Source organism: Penaeus monodon, chromosome 14, assembly GCF_015228065.2.
Source record: "Penaeus monodon isolate SGIC_2016 chromosome 14, NSTDA_Pmon_1, whole genome shotgun sequence".
Taxonomy (NCBI): Eukaryota; Metazoa; Arthropoda; class Malacostraca; order Decapoda; family Penaeidae; genus Penaeus; species Penaeus monodon.
Window position 1 is genome coordinate 39,852,837 of NC_051399.1, and position 14,734 is coordinate 39,867,570.

Genomic DNA, 14,734 nt, shown 5'->3' on the forward strand with positions numbered 1-14,734 from the left:
TTAATTTCGCAGACCTTTGTTGTATCAGTAAGAATTTGGTCTAGTGGATGTATACTGCCTTTCATGATATCACCGTAACTAAGTTCGTCAATTAGATGTAGGACATGCATGGGAGATCTCTTGTATATTAAGCCTTGTTTCATGGAATGAGCTAACTTAAATCAAAAGCACTTATTAGTTTCACGACTTTGTAAGTGATAAATTTGCCGATGTTTATCTGCATCAGTAAAATAATCAGCACATTATTACTACTTATCGTCTGCATATAGCCTTGCATATTAAGTATGTAACCTTAATCAGCACTATAGGTTTAAGTGTAATATTGTCTTGTCGAATTGCTACTGTACTACTTCATAAAATGATGCACATCGTGTATGCCATAACTAATGATGCGCTTTCATATTCCTTGCATGTAAAATTTCTCAATCAGCAAAGGTTACATGATTAGTTTCTGTCCAAGATGTATTGTAAACCAAAATTGTCAGCGATATATCATATATACTATATATATAGTTATATTTATGTAATATTTCTATAATAGCATGATATAGTCATACATATATTAATATATACATACATTATATAATACTATATATTATATATATAATAATATATATATATATACATACATATATTATATATATATATATAATATATATATTATGTATGTATATATATATATATTTTTTTTTTTTGCATGACAGTAATACACATTGACCTTATAACCACAACCAGCTAAAGGCTTCAAGCAATACTTTTTGTTCCGATGCTTGCAATCAGTGTTACAACATGGACCAAGTACTGATTAAATATGGACAATATACCATTAGCTTATTTTGTCTGTTTCGCTATTCTTTGTGTTAAGGTTCTTCTGTAACATAAAGGACAATGATCACTTTCTGCCTCCAAGGAGAATCGAACTCCTGGCCTCTGGTTTACTAGACCAGCGCTCTAGCCACTGAGCTATGGAGGCTTCCTTTCTTAAACTTAGAATTAGCAGACATATTGTAAGTGAAATGGTTAAGTAGTACTGGAACACCAACTTCAACCTTCATAATGGAATCCTCTCATGCGAAAGAAAGGTCTGACGAGGCGACGTCTTTCTTTCCATAATTTACATCATTATTGGTGATGGAGAAATTCACGGCTGCCATATTTAGCATCCCTACGAAAAAAAATCTAAGCCATTTACGCCGGCGGGTGGATTGCAGAGAGCTGTTCTTCCAAAATATATTTGCTGCCAGTTCGATCCTCCTTGGAAGCAGTAAGCTATTGGTATATACAAGGTATTGTCTATGTTTATTCAGCATTTGCTTTTAGTGCTATATTGTGCTCCTGTTTTGTTGATCTTGTCTTCAAGAGAAAGTATGCATGATGTATAATGATAAATAATGTATTTGGTTAATCGCCTATTTTTTCTGAAATCTGATTGCTCATGCGTGCCCAGCAGGTATGTAAAACTGCAGCGCTTCTAGACGAGGTTTATATAAAACAGATCACACCACTGCTGACCTACTGAACATTCGAGTGGAGCTTAGAGAGAAAACTTAAACTCTGGTCCTCTGGCCCAGCTACAGTTTATCCAAAAAAGGCAATACAAACCAGATAGAATACTTCTGATTATAGCACGAGAGCGAGAATAGAATATATATGACAGGCAGATCTAGGGGGTTACCCTGTCATGATAATAACATTAATAATAGTAATATCATTGAGAACAACTACTTTGTAGACTGCACGTATGCCATTAGCTAATAATATCTGTATTCTATTGATATCAACGTTTCTCAATCAAATAAAGGACAATGATCACGTATTGCCTCCAAGGAAGATTAAGTTCCTGGCCTATGATTTGCTATACTAGACCAGCACTTGCTACTGAGCAAAGAAAGCTTCCTTACAGTCAAAGAAACAGTACTTGTGTTAAAACAGGATTTTATCACATGTCATGCAGTACTTACGGTTTTCACATGTTTGTAACTCAAATTTCGCTGTAGGTAGATATTCTGATATTTATCTTATTTCATCACGGTCATGCAGACCATCTCATGAATACTAACTTTATAATCATAATTACCAAAAGGTTTAAGGGGTGCAATATCTACCTTCTACTGGGGCTGGCAACCTGTGCCAAATCACTGAAAAGTGATGAAGAAAACATGGACTGCACCTCGTGTATACCATTAGTCAGTTGTGTCTGTGTCTCCCTCTACTTACGTGCTAAAGTTTTTCATTTATATAAAGAAAAATGATCACTTTCTGCCTCCAAGGAGGATCGAACTCCTGGCCTCTGGTTTACAAGACCAGCGCTCTAGCCACTGAGCTATGGAGGCTTCTTATCGGAAAGTAAGAAACAGTACGTAAACTGCAAGCGTTCATGGTCATGCAGCCCTTCTGCGAGTTTTATCCAGATGCAAGATATAGACGCTCTTTCTGCTGCAGAGCTGACACTATGCATTTGTTTATTTATTGTTTTTATTATTTTTTTTCTATTCTTTATTTTTAAGCAGAAATTGTTTCCGGCATAAAGGCAGGTCATACTGTAGTGAGTAGAGATTCTGGAACATCAACTTGGAGGCCTTCCTGATGTGGACACTTGCGAAAAAAAGATCTAAGATACTTCGTCATCTCCATTATTCTTTGTCCTTCCTTGCATTCTTCACATCCACGTTGGTGATGGAGACATTAGCTGTCAAATTTATTATACCCATGAAATCATAGACTAATCGACCATACTCCGGTGGGTGGGATACAGAAAGTAGTTCCTCCTAGGAAAGTATGCTGCCAAGAGCATCGTGGTAAACTAGTCGGCAATGACAACCTTTCTCACAGCCGTCCATGAGGTTATGGGTTATAGCATGATCTTGGTTGACCCCTCTCAGCAGGAATATGTTCCCTTGCCCAAAAGGGGGCAACACTGAATATGAAATTGCTACTCTTATCACATCCCATTGCGTATTTCGAGCTAAACCCGGAATATAAAACGAGTCTAAATATACTGCTAACGAAAGAAGTATGAAAAACGTGAATAACATTCGACAAAGAATAAGGGTCACAGAACACAATGATAAGCATACCAGCAAGTATAATTTAATTTATATTTTTTTAATAAAATTACTTTACTGGCTTGTGACGAATGTACTCTATAGACAAATTCTTGCCAACTAAAGCATGCCCGACATAGACGAAAACCACACTCTCAATCGGCTGCGACTCTTGACGTCGAGATCCGAATCAGTACTGGTATTGCTTTAGGTATACTCGGAGTCCTGGAATCGATTCCTGGAACTCTTGTAGGTCACTTTCCTCCTCTAAAGATGATCTAGACATCTTACCTCATATCTGTGCTGCCCGAGCTTTCAAAATCATCCAGAACATCATTACTGGCCTTGTAGACCTTAAAGAGATTAGAGATGACGTCGGAGGCGAGTCCAGTCAACGTCATGTATCACAAAATGCACAAAAAATGCATATTTTACTCTTATTACATACTACACATGTAATTTCACTCCATGAGAAAAATGTTTACCTACTTATTTTCTAGGATGTTTACCCCAAGGTGATACTTCCCAGTGAAATGGTGGGTGGAAAAAGATGCAGTATTCCACCATCGAATACATCCAAAATGACACCTGAATGAAAATGGGACGCACCTGTGCTTTCCTGCCTCCCAGTCAGATAAGGTCTAGTCAGGATGGTTCGGCATGCACACGCCATCTGTCTGACCTGATATCTAGCCGTAGCAATATCTGCTCCAGTTCCAGTATTTGGTACTGGCCATACTATGGGTGGTAGTATTTCGCAATTCCTTTGTGTTCAGTGATTGGCAGCAAATCACGTGGAGTAAATAAACTAAACTATTAATAAATATCACTAATAAAGATAATGATAATATTAATAACAATCATGATACAGTTGCCATCATTATCATTATTATCATTGCCATTGTTATCATTATTACTATTTGTATTATGCATATACCTAGTTGCACCCCACTCCATATATAAGCTATTGTTATTTCTTCAGACCCTTATGTTGTAATCAGAAGTAATTTGTCTTGTCTGTATTGCCTTTTCTGTTATACCGTGGAACCTAAGTTCCGCTCACATTAGATGTAGGACAGCAATGGGGAGATCTCTTGGTATATAGAGCTTGCATGGAAGTGAGCTGTAACTTAAATACAGCACTTATAGGTTTCACGACTTTGTAAGTATAAATTTTGCCGATGTTTTATCTCACTTCAGTCAAAATAATAGCAAATTATTCTACTTATCGTCTGCATATCAGCTCCTGCATATTAACATATTAACCATAATCAGCAAAAGGTTTTAAGTGTAATACTTGTCTTGTTAATATGCTACTGGGGCCAAGCACTTCATTAAAAATGGACTGCACGTCGTGTATGCCATTAACTAATGATGCGCGTTTCCCTATTCTCTTCATGTAAAATTTCTTCAATAATAAGGACACTGATTAGTTTCTGCCTCCAAGAATGAGTTTGTAAATCCAAAATTTGCAGCGAATATATATATATATATATATATATATATATATATATATATATATACATACACATATATATATACATACATACATAATACATATATATATATATTATGTATGTATATATATATATATTTTTTTTTTTTGCATGACAGTAATACACATTGACCTTATAACCACAACCAGCTAAAGGCTTCAAGCAATACTTTTTGTTCCGATGCTTGCAATCAGTGTTACAACATGGACCAAGTACTGATTAAATATGGACAATATACCATTAGCTTATTTTGTCTGTTTCGCTATTCTTTGTGTTAAGGTTCTTCTGTAACATAAAGGACAATGATCACTTTCTGCCTCCAAGGAGAATCGAACTCCTGGCCTCTGGTTTACTAGACCAGCGCTCTAGCCACTGAGCTATGGAGGCTTCCTTTCTTAAACCTAGAATTAGCAGACATATTGTAAGTGAAATGGTTAAGTAGTACTGGAACACCAACTTCAACCTTCATAATGGAATCCTCTCATGCGAAGAAAAGTCTGACGAGGCGACGTCTTTCTTTCCATAATTTACATCATTATTGGTGATGGAGAAATTCACGGCTGCCATATTTAGCATCCCTACGAAAAAAAATCTAAGCCATTTACGCCGGCGGGTGGATTACAGAGAGCTGTTCTTCCAAAATATATTTGCTGCCAGTTCGATCCTCCTTGGAAGCAGTAAGCTATTGGTATATACAAGGTATTGTCTATGTTTATTCAGCATTTGCTTTTAGTGCTATATTGTGCTCCTGTTTTGTTGATCTTGTCTTCAAGAGAAAGTATGCATGATGTATAATGATAAATAATGTATTTGGTTAATCGCCTATTTTTTCCGAAATCTGATTGCTCATGCGTGCCCAGCAGGTATGTAAAACTGCAGCCCGCTTCTAGACGAGGTTTATATAAAACAGATCACACCACTGCTGACCTACTGAACATTCGAGTGGAGCTTAGAGAGAAAACTTAAACTCTGGTCCTCTGGCCCAGCTACAGTTTATCCAAAAAAGGCAATACAAACCAGATAGAATACTTCTGATTATAGCACGAGAGCGAGAATAGAATATATATGACAGGCAGATCTAGGGGGTTACCCTGTCATGATAATAACATTAATAATAGTAATATCATTGAGAACAACTACTTTATAGATTGCACGTATGCCATTAGCTAATAATATCTGTATTCTATTGATATCAACGTTTCTCAATAAAATAAAGGACAATGATCACGTATTGCCTCCAAGGAAGATCAAGCTCCTGGTCTATGATTTTCTATACTAGACCAGCACTTGCTACTGAGCAAAGAAAGCTTCCTTACAGTCAAAGAAACAGCACTTGTGTTAAAACAGGATTTTATCACATGTCATGCAGTACTTACGGTTTTCACATGTTTGCAACTCAAATTTCGCTGTAGGTAGATATTCTGACATTTATCCTATTTCATCACGGTCATGCAGACCATCTCATGAATACTAACTTTATAATCATAATTACCAAAAGGTTTAAGGGGTGTAATATCTACCTTCTACTGGGTGCTGGCAACCTGTGCTAAATCACTGACAAGTGATGAAGAAAACATGGACTGCACCTCGTTTATACCATTAGTCAGTTGTGTCTGTGTCTCCCTCTACTTAAGTTTTTCATTTATATAAAGAAAAATTATCACTTTCTGCCTCCAAGGAGGATCGAACTCCTGGCCTCTGGTTTACAAGACCAGCGCTCTAGCCACTGAGCTATGGAGGCTTCTTATCGGAAAGTAAGAAACAGTAAGTAAACTGCAAGCGTTCATGGTCATGCAGCCCTTCTGCGAGTTTTATCCAGATGCAAGATATAGACGCTCTTTCTGTTGCAGAGCTGACACTATGCATTTATTTATTTATTATTTTTATTATTATTCATCTATTCTTTATTTTTAAGCATAAATTGTTTCCGGCATAAAGGCAGGTCATACTGTAGTGAGTAGAGATTCTGGAACATCAACTTGGAGGCCTTCCTGATGTGGACACTTGCGAAAAAAAGATCCACCATCGACTACATCCAAAATGACACCTGAATGAAAATGGGACGCACCTGTGCTTTCCTGCCTCCCAGTCAGATAAGGTCTAGTCAGGATGGTTCGGCATGCACACGCCATCTGTCTGACCTGATATCTAGTCGTAGCTCCAGTTCCAGTATTTGGTACTGGTCATACTATGGGTGGTAGTATTTCGCAATTCCTTTGTGTTCAGTGATTGGCAGCAAATCACGTGAAGTAAAATAAACTGAAGTATTAATAAATATCACTAATAAAGATAATGATAATATTAATAACAATCATGATACAATTGCCATCATCATCATTATTATCATTACCATTGTTATCATTATTACTATTTGTATTATGCATATACCTAGTTGCACCCCCGCCATATATCTGCTCTTGTTATTTCTTCAGACCCTTATGTTGTAATCAGAAGTAATTTGTCTTGTCTGTATTGCCTTTTCTGTTATACCGTAGAACCTAAGTTCCGCTCACATTAGATGTAGGACAGCAATGGGGAGATCTCTTGGTATATAGAGCTTGCATGGAAGTGAGCTGTAACTTAAATACAGCACTTATAAGTTTCACGACTTTGTAAGTATAAATTTTGCCGAAGATGTTTTATCTCACTTCAGTCAGAATAATAGCAAATTATTCTACTTATCATCTGCATATCAGCTCCTGCATATTAACATATCAACCATAATCAGCAAAAGGTTTTAAGTGTAATACTTGTCCTGTTAATATGCTACTGGGGCCAAGCACTTCATTAAAAATGGACTGCACGTCGTGTATGCCATTAACTAATGATGCGCGTTTCCCTATTCTCTTCATGTAAAATTTCTTCAATAATAAGGACACTGATTAGTTTCTGCCTCCAAGAATGAGTTTGTAAATTCAAAATTTGCAGCGAATATAAATAAATATATATATATATATATATATATATATATACACACATATATATATACATACATACATATATATATATATATATATATATATATATATATATATATATATATACATACATACATACATATATATATATATATATATATATATATATATATATATATATATATATTTATTTATTTATTTATTTTTGCATGACAGTAATACACATTGACCTTATAACCACAACCAGCTAAAGGCTTCAAGCAATACTTTTTATTCCGATGCTTGCAATCAGTGTTACAACATGGACCAAGTACTGATTAAATATGGACAATATACTATTAGCGTATTTTGTCTGTTTCGCTATTCTTTGTGTTAAGGTTCTTCTGTAACATAAAGGACAATGATCACTTTCTGCCTCCAAGGAGAATCGAACTCCTGGCCTCTGGTTTACTAGACCAGCGCTCTAGCCACTGAGCTATGGAGGCTTCCTTTCTTAAACTTAGAATTAACAGACATTTTGTAAGTGAAATGGTTAAGTAGTACGGGAACACCAACTTCAACCTTCATAATGGAATCCTCTCATGCGAAAGAAAGGTCTGACGAGGCGACTTCTTTCTTTCCATAATTTACATCATTACTGGTGATGGAGAAATTCACGGCTGCCATATTTAGCATCCCTACGAAAAAAAATCTAAGCCATTTACGCCGGCGGGTGGATTGCAGAGAGCTGTTCTTCCAAAATATATTTGCTGCCAGTTCGATCCTCCTTGGAAGCAGTAAGCTATTGGTATATACAAGGTATTGTCTATGTTTATTCAGAACTTGCTTTTAGTGCTATATTGTGCTCCTGTTTTGTTGATCTTGTCCGTCTTCAAGAGAAAGTATGCATGATGTATAATGATAAATAATGTATTTGGTTAATCGCCTATTTTTTCCGAAATCTGATTGCTCATGCGTGCCCAGCAGGTATGTAAAACTGCAGCCCGCTTCTAGACGAGGTTTATATAAAACAGATCACACCACTGCTGACCTACTGAACATTTGAGTGGAGCTTAGAGAGAAAACTTAAACTCTGGTCCTCTGACCCAGCTACAGTTTATCCAAAAAAAGGCAATACAAACCAGATAGAATACTTCTGATTATAGCACGAGAGCGAGAATAGAATATATATGCTGGCAGATCTAGGGGGTTACCCTGTCATGATAACATTAATAATAATAATATCATTGAGAACAACTACTTTATACACTGCACGTATGCCATTAGCTAATAATATCTGTATTCTATTGATATCAACGTTTCTCAATCAAATAAAAGACAATGATCACGTATTGCCTCCAAGGAAGATCAAGCTCCTGGCCTATGATTTGCTATACTAGACCAGCACTTGCTACTGAGCAAAGAAAGCTTCCTTACAGTCAAAGAAACAGTACTTGTGTTAAAACAGGATTTTATCACATGTCATGCAGTACTTACGGTTTTCACATGTTTGCAACTCAAATTTCGCTGTAGGTAGATATTCTGATATTTATTTTATTTCATCACGGTCATGCAGACCATCTCATGAATACTAACTTTATAATCATAATTACCAAAAGGTTTAAGGGGTGCAATATCTACCTTCTACTGGGTGCTGGCAACCTGTGCTAAATCACTGACAAGTGATGAGGAAAACATGGAGTGCACCTCGTGTATACCATTAGTCAGTTGTGTCTGTGTCTCCCTCTACTTAAGTTTTTCATTTATATAAAGAAAAATATCACTTTCTGCCTCCAAGGAGGATCGAACTCCTGGCCTCTGGTTTACAAGACCAGCGCTCTAGCCACTGAGCTATGGAGGCTTCTTATCGGAAAGTAAGAAACAGTACGTAAACTGCAAGCGTTCATGGTCATGCAGCCCTTCTGCGAGTTTCATCCAGATGCAAGATATAGACGCTCTTTCTGCTGCAGAGCTGACACTATGCATTTATTTATTTATTGTTTTTATTATTATTTATCTATTCTTTATTTTTAAGCAGAAATTGTTTCCGGCATAAAGGCAGGTCATACTGTAGTGAGTAGAGATTCTGGAACATCAACTTGGAGGCCTTCCTGATGTGGACACTTGCGAAAAAAAGATCAGATAAGATACTTCGTCATCTCCATTATTCTTTGTCCTTCCTTCCATTCTTCACATCCACGTTGGTGATGGAGACATTAGCTGTCAAATTTATTATACCCATGAAATCATAGACTAATTGTCCATACTCCGGTGGGTGGAATACAGAAAGTAGTTCCTCCTAGGAAAGTATGCTTCACAAGAGGGCATGTGGTAAAACTAGTCGGCAATGACAAACCGTCTCACAGCCGTCCAATGAGGTTTATGGTTATAGAATGACCTTGGTCGACCCCTCTCAGCAGGAATATTTTCCCTTGCCCAAAAGGGGCAGCACTGATATGAAATATTGCTACTCTTTATCCAATGCATGCGTATTTCGAGCTAAACCGGAATATAGACCGCGTCTACATATACTGCAACGAAAAGAGTAGGAAAAACCGTGAATACAATCGACAACGAATAAGGGTCACAGAACACACATGATAAGTATACCAGAAGTATAATTTAATTTATAATTTTAAATACAATTACTTTACTGGTTGTGGACGAATGAACTTATAGACAAATATTGCCAAACTAAAAGCAATGCCTGACATAGACGGAAAACCACACTCTCAATCGGGCTGCGGACTATTGACGTTCGAGATCTTTATTTAGATCAGACTTGGTATTGCTTTAGGTATATCGGGAGTCCTGGAATCGATTCCGGAACTCTTGTAGGTCACTTTCCTCCTCTAAAGATGATCTAGGACATTTTAACCTCAGTATCTGTGCTGCCGAGCTTTCAAAATCATCCAGAACATCATTACGTGGCCTGTAGAACTTAAAGAGATTAGAGATGACGTCGGAACGGCGAGCGCCCAAGTCAACGTCGTCCTTTTATCACAAAAAGCACAAAAAATCATATTTCACTCTTATTACATACTACACATGTAATTTACTCCAATGAGAAAAATGTTACCTACTTATTTTCTAGGATGTTTACCCAGGTGATTACTTCCAGTGAAATGGTGGGTGGAAAAAAAGATGCCAGTATTCCACAAGCGACTACATCCAAAATGACACCTGAATGAAAAATGGGACGCACCTGTGCTTTCCTGCTGACCAGTCAGCTAAGGTCTAGTCAGGATGTTTCGGCCATGCACCACGCCATCTGTCTGACCTGTATCTAGTCGTAGCAATATCTGCTCCAGTTCCAGTAGTTGGTATGGCCATACTATGGGTTTTTTTTTTTGTTCTGACCGGTTAGTATTCGCAATTCCTTGTGTTCAGTGATGGCAGCAAATCACGTAAAGTAAAATAAACTGACTAGCTTAAGAAATAAACACTACTAAAAGATAATGATAATATTAATAACAATCATGATACAATCGTCATATTATTATTATTATCATTACACTGTTATATCATTTACTATTTATATATGCATATACCTAGTTGCACCCCCTTCATATATCTGCTCTTGTTATTTCTCAGGACCCTTATTGTTATAATCAGAAGTAATTTGTTTGTCTGTATTGCTTTTCTCTTATACCGTAGAACCTAAGTTCCGTCCACATCAGAGTAGTGGCAGCAAATGGGGAGATCTATTGATATAGAGCTGCATGGAAGGAGCGGGAACTTAAATTACACCCCGGGCTTATATGGGTTTCACGACTCTGTAAGTAGAAATTTTGCCGAAGATGTTTTATCTCAACCTCAGTCAAAATAATAGCAAATTATTTATTTATCACATGTGTCTTGATTCAGAGTTGTGTCAGATCCTGCACATTAAGTTCATATTAAAAAACACCCCCATTAATCAGACACAAAAAGGTTTAAGTTGTCATACTGTCTTGTTGAGATGCTACTAGGGCAAGTACTTTATTAAAAAGGACTGCACTCCGTGTATCGCCATTAAACTAATATGGAGCGTTTCCCGATCTCTTCATGTACAATTTCTCAATAATAAGGACACTGATAAGTTTTCTGCCTCCAAGAAGGAGTGTGGGACATTGGCAAATTTTGCATCGGAATATAAAATTATATACTATATAGTATATATATCATGATATATATATATATATAGATATATTAAATAATATAGTCTATATATATATAAGATATATATATATATAATTAAATATAGATATATTTTTTTTCTGGTTATGGAATGCCAGTAATTACACATTGACCTTATAACCCACACACCAGCTAAAGGCTTCAAGGAGAGCAATACTTTTGTCCGGTGCTGCAATCAGTTGTTACAACCTGGGACCAAATACTGATTAAAATATGGGACAATTATACCATTAGTTATTTTGTCTGCTCACTTTTCTTTAAGTTAAGCGTTTTTTTTTTCTTCTGTTACATAAAGGACAATGATTACTTTGGCTCCAAGGAGAATACGAACTCCTGGCCTCTGGTTTACTAGACCAGCGCTCTAGCCAATGAGCTATGGAGGCTCCTTTCGTAAATTAGAATTAGCAGACATATTGTAAGTGAAATGGTTAAGTAGTAACTGGAACACCAACTCAACCGTGATAATGATCCTCTCATCGCGAAAGAAAGGTGTCTGACGAGGCGCGTCTTTCTTTCCATAATTCTATCATTATGGTGAGTGGACATATTCACGGCTGCCATATTTAGCATTCCTACGAAAAAAAAAAATCTAAGCCGGCGGGTGGATTACAGAGAGCTGTTCTTCCAAAAAATATTTGTTGCCAAGGGTAGGGACGCGTCATCGGCAGTTTCATGAGGCTAGGAGTTCGATCCTCCTTGGAAGCAATAAACTATTGGTATATACAAGTTATTGTCTGTGTTTATTCAGCACTTGCTTTTTTAGTGCTATATTGTGCTCCTGTTTTGTTGATCTTGTCGTCTACAAGAAAAAGTATGCATGATGTATAATGATAAATAGTGTATTTGGTTTATTCGCCTATTTTTCCGAAATCTGATTGCTCATGCGTGCCCAGCAGGTATGTAAAACTGCAGCCCACTTCTAGACGAGGTTTACATAAAACAAATCACAAGAGAAAACTTAAACTCTGGTCCTCTGGTCCACCTACATTTTATCAAAAAAAGGCAATACAAACCAGATAGAATAATTCTGATTATAGCACGAAAGGCGGAGAGCGAGAAAAGAATATATATATATATATAGACTGGCAGATCTAGGGAGTTACCCTGCTATGACAATAACATTAATAATAGTAATATCATTGAGAACAACTACTTTCTACACTGCACACATGTCATTAGCTAATAATGTCTGTATTCTATTGATATCTTTTTTCTCAATAAAATGAAGGACAAGGACAAGATCACTTATTGCCTACCAAGGGAGATTCAAACTCCTGGCCTCTCATTGCTTACTAGACCAGCACCTGTTTAGAGCAAAAAAGAAACAGTAACTTGTGTTAACAGGATTTTTCACATGTCATAGCAGTATTTAACGGCTTTCACATATTTGTAACTTCAAATGCGCTGAAGGTAGATATTCTGAATTATCTTCTGTGTTATACTGTTTCATTCATACCATCTCTTGAAAAAAAAATAATCAATAATCACCAAAAGGTTAAGGGATGCAATAGCTACTATACTGGGTGTGGCAACCGGTGCGAAATCACTGAGGAATTACTGAAAAAAAACATGGACTGTAACATCGTGTATACAATTAGTCATTTATGGTTGTGTTTCCCTTGTACTTCAAAGTTTTTAATCAATATAAAGAAAAAATATCACTTACTTGCCTCCAAGGAGACGACCTCCTGGCCTTCTGGTTTACAAGACTAGCGACTCTAGCCACTGAGCTTATGGAGCTTCTTTTCGATATGGTTAGAAACAGAGCGTAAATTACCAAGCGTTATGGTCACGCAGCCCTTCCGCGAGGTTTTATCCAGATGCAAGATATAGATGGAAAACTGCAAGAACGGAACTGACTATGTTACTGAGAAACCTTATCATCAAACGTAGATTACTCATTACAACCTTTAGCAGAATGTGTTGACTGTCTTAGTCTGATGGTCTCATGAGGAGGGATCAGAGCAGGATATGCATCTGTCTAACCTGATATCTAGGAGCAACATCTGCTTCAGTTCCAGAATTTGGTACTGGCCAGCTAGTGTCCCAATGGTGATAGTATCTCGCAATCCCGTTTGTGTTCAGTGATGCGCTGCAGACATTGAATAAACTAAACTAAAGTAATTAATAATACTAATAAAGATAATATCAATAACAATCATGATACCACTGCCAATCATTATCATTATCATTACCGTTGTTCCATTATTACTATTTGTATTACACACATACTTGGTTGCACCCCAACCCTATACCTGCTCCTGTTATTTTATCTAATCCTCGTGTTATAATCAGAAGTAATTTGTCTTATCTGTATTGTCTTTTCTGTTATACCGTAGCAACCTAAGTTGCGCTCACATGAGGATGTATGACAAAGAGTGGGGAGATCTCTTATTATATAGACTTGCAATGAAGTGAGACTGTAACTGAATATACGCAAACTGGCACAAACATTTCTGATAAGTTAGGTAAATTCTGATAGCTGGGTAGGCAGCTACCACCGAAGTCTTATGAAGATTAAATAAAAACGATTTTAAATTCATTGACAGCAAGCATATAGATTTACAGGAAATTAATACAGGAGGGAGGGATACAGTATTAACACTTAGCGAAAGTAGTACTGAGTTAAACATGGGACTGTAAACGCATATGTATGAGATGATCTATGCTCCCTAAAAGGATCAAACTGCTAGCCTCTGGTTTATTATACCTGTGAACTTAGCCTCTGATTTATTACCTGTGAACTATGCACTGAGTTATGAATGCTTCCACAGTAGATGCACAGGAGACGGTGCACTTATTAACGCTAGGGTTCATAAAATTAACATACAAGCATTAGGGTTTTATCTCACTCAGTCAAAAAAATAATAGCAAATGTATTTGTTTATCATTACATGTCAGCTCCTGCATCTATTAACATATTAACCATAATCAGCGAGAGGTTTAAGTGTAATTACTTGTCTTGTGGTATGCTACTGGGGACAAACTGCGAAAAATGGACTGTACATCGTGTATGCCATTAACTAATGATGCGCGTTTCCTCAGTAACATTAAGGACAATGATCACTTTCTGCCTCCAAGGAAGATCGAACTCCTAGCCTCTGTTTACTAGACCAGC

The 14,734-nt window shown here is 36.8% G+C and overlaps 7 non-coding genes across 7 annotated transcripts; all 7 read right to left on the reverse strand.

Moving 5' to 3' along the window:
* Nucleotides 1-900: 900 nt before the first annotated feature.
* On the reverse strand, nucleotides 901-973 carry Trnat-agu. Its single transcript has one exon. It is a non-coding gene; the product is annotated as a tRNA-Thr (tRNA).
* Nucleotides 974-2,260: 1,287 nt separating this feature from the next.
* Nucleotides 2,261-2,333, reverse strand: Trnat-ugu. The gene has a single exon. It is a non-coding gene; the product is annotated as a tRNA-Thr (tRNA).
* A 2,521-nt stretch (nucleotides 2,334-4,854) lies between these two features.
* On the reverse strand, nucleotides 4,855-4,927 carry Trnat-agu. Its single transcript has one exon. It is a non-coding gene; the product is annotated as a tRNA-Thr (tRNA).
* A 1,281-nt stretch (nucleotides 4,928-6,208) lies between these two features.
* On the reverse strand, nucleotides 6,209-6,281 carry Trnat-ugu. The gene has a single exon. It is a non-coding gene; the product is annotated as a tRNA-Thr (tRNA).
* A 1,589-nt stretch (nucleotides 6,282-7,870) lies between these two features.
* On the reverse strand, nucleotides 7,871-7,943 carry Trnat-agu. Its single transcript has one exon. It is a non-coding gene; the product is annotated as a tRNA-Thr (tRNA).
* Nucleotides 7,944-9,225: 1,282 nt separating this feature from the next.
* On the reverse strand, nucleotides 9,226-9,298 carry Trnat-ugu. The gene has a single exon. It is a non-coding gene; the product is annotated as a tRNA-Thr (tRNA).
* Nucleotides 9,299-11,925: 2,627 nt separating this feature from the next.
* On the reverse strand, nucleotides 11,926-11,999 carry Trnat-agu. Its single transcript has one exon. It is a non-coding gene; the product is annotated as a tRNA-Thr (tRNA).
* Nucleotides 12,000-14,734: the final 2,735 nt, after the last annotated feature.